Source organism: Penaeus chinensis, chromosome 36 (genome assembly GCF_019202785.1).
Source record: "Penaeus chinensis breed Huanghai No. 1 chromosome 36, ASM1920278v2, whole genome shotgun sequence".
NCBI lineage: Eukaryota > Metazoa > Arthropoda > Malacostraca > Decapoda > Penaeidae > Penaeus > Penaeus chinensis.
In genome coordinates this window covers 15,605,407-15,607,906 of record NC_061854.1, presented here as the reverse complement: position 1 = coordinate 15,607,906, position 2,500 = coordinate 15,605,407, and the positions used below count along the sequence as shown (strand labels likewise).

Below are 2,500 nucleotides of genomic sequence, written 5' to 3'. Positions count from 1 at the left end.
GTAAGCAACTTGCAAGAAGGCTTCTCGCCACGTTCGGGAAGGGGACACTTAATGCCGTAGACAAGACGCTAGTCGTTTACACGCGAGAACTTCAGATATTTATTGGTCTCCGTTGATCCTCTTTCTTCATCAGCGGATATCTCGAGGACTGTTTTCTCGAGGTCGAAGTCTTTGGTAGGTACAGGTCTTGGAAGGTTTCTTTCGTGATAGTGCAGGTTGTGTTTGACTTTCTTTAATTAGGCATGTACGCTGAAGACAAACATTTGTGCGGATGCCTGATTTAAAACTTTTTTCTATATGTATGTATATATGTATATATATATATGTTTTTCTTTTTCTTCAGAAGTCAAGAACGGTTTCACAGCTGCCTGCAAGGATTCAGAACTTTTCCTGCTATCGAAATATCATTTCCTTTATTTTAAACATTCAGTCTCTCATTTAGTGAAATACCAACGTAACCTTTAACCCCTGTAACCTTTTGATGTCTGAATATTAACAGTGTGAATAATACAGTAATAACAGAAAAGGAGAAAATGTTCGCCCGCACTATCAACTCGGGTCTCTATCTCTTTGAATTTATCTTAGACAACTTTTACTGGCGTACCGAATTATTAGTTCATAAACATTCATATCCTTTGAAGCACTAAAACCACATTAAGTTTTTTTTCGACGTAGCAGATATAAGTCAGTTCGCAGTTTATTTGATAAAACTTGTATTAGCTAGACTTTACATGCATACATACAGGGTTTTATATCTTGACGTTCATGACATGAGCACACATACTGACATCAGCTTCACAGATAGACATATATATATATTTATGATTTCTTACGAATTATAATAACTCCTCATTCCTGAGAGTCTGTGTGCAATATGCAGTTCTTATAGCTTCAATATCTAGTGTAGTACATATTATTTACCATTTCTATAAAAATATATATTTAATGTTATTTTGTCTAGAATGCAATGCAAATATTCTCTGAACTGAGACAAAGTGTTCCAAAAAGTTAAACGTGTTTTTCAAACACGTTTTTCTCTCTATCTCTAGAGAAAGAGGTATCCGCATAGCATCATTCCTAAAATTTCCTTTAGATATTTTTCTTTGTCAGTGTTTCGCAAGAAAGCTTACTACGAACAGCATCGTCTGCTTTCAACAATGGATCCAACAGGCTTAGAAGTGCCCTCAATGCACAGAATCCCACTCCTGCAACTTCTTCCTGCAGTTTTCTTTAGCGTTGCCATTTCTGTCAGTGCTCCTTCTTCGTCGCCTCGTATCTTCACCGGTGCATGGCATGGGGTGATTGGGTATTCACGCCGAGTTCCTTTGGTTACTCACGTAAAAAAGGGAGTTAGTAAAGGAAAAAAGGAAAATAATGAAGCACTTTGCTCTAACCGTGTCATTATCGTGTTGAGGCGGATTAGAGTGATCCCCAGTACTTGTTTACCCCTTTGACATTCCGCTGAGAGGTCATTTAGGGTCTTTCGACGTGAAGATAGCGATACGGGGATAAGTATCCATCTCTTTGATTCTCTCCCTCTCTCTCTCTCTCTCTCTCTCTCAGGGTTACGTGGAACTTCCAGAAGTATGATGAAAGGAGGTTCAAAGGGAATGGCGTAACTCGAGACACGAGAACGGTGCTATGGTAAAGGAAAGGGAGAAGAAAAAAAAGGATTTTGTCCCTCTTGATCTTCTGTGAGGAGTGCCAAAGAAATTATCCTTTTCTTTCACTTACGTTTTTAATTTCTTTCTTTCTTTTTTCTTTCTTCTTGTTTTTCCTCCTTTCCTAGTCAGTCTTCTGTAGCTCTTTGGAATCGGAAAACTTTGACCTCTAACGTGAATAACTTTGATAACTTATTTTCCAGTTTCACAAGCACCAGTATTTTTTTTGTTTTTTTTTTGTATATAAGTATCTTAATTTTTTAGTATCTATCTTTCCAAAGATCACAGTCAGATAATATCAGGCAAGCAATTTAATCCTGTTTAAAGAAGTGAGTGTTTGAATACTTTCTGGATAATGAAATGAAATTATTAATCCTCTTCAAGCTTCAAAAAAAGTTTCCCACATTGAATCGATTAACTCGTGTCCACGTCCTACCAGAAACTGCTAATTATATGTTTACAATATTTTCTTATTTTCTCTTTTTTTATGCAGATGAACTTTTTTCTATACTTCACTTTTGAACTTGCTTGATCTAAGTCTCGTCGCAACCGTTTATAAAGTCAATACCATCAAATTAGGAACTTAGCTAAATAATAGAAGAGAATCTGAGTCTCTAACAATGAACAAACCGAAAACCGTAATAAAAAAAAATCATGAGAACAACTCGAGAGAAGCGGAACTGACAGCTCTCGGCAGCACAGGCGAGCCCTGGCCAGCACGGCGAGCTTCTGGCACTGGCACTGTGTAAGAGCCGCTTGTGCCACACGTCCATGCGTACTGGCGGCGCAAGGCACACTGACTCCCTCGTGGGAAAGAAATCTCTCGCAGAGACGGCCAG

The 2,500-nt window shown here is 38.2% G+C and overlaps 1 protein-coding gene across 1 annotated transcript in view; it reads right to left on the bottom strand.

Moving 5' to 3' along the window:
* LOC125044844 (butyrophilin subfamily 2 member A2-like) overlaps positions 1-228 on the bottom strand; it is a 97,861-nt gene extending 97,633 nt beyond the window's left edge. Inside the window, exon 1 of the mRNA XM_047641806.1 lies at positions 1-228. This exon is cut by the window's left edge and continues 102 nt beyond it. The gene's annotated coding sequence lies outside the window, so the exon portion shown is untranslated.
* Positions 229-2,500: the final 2,272 nt, after the last annotated feature.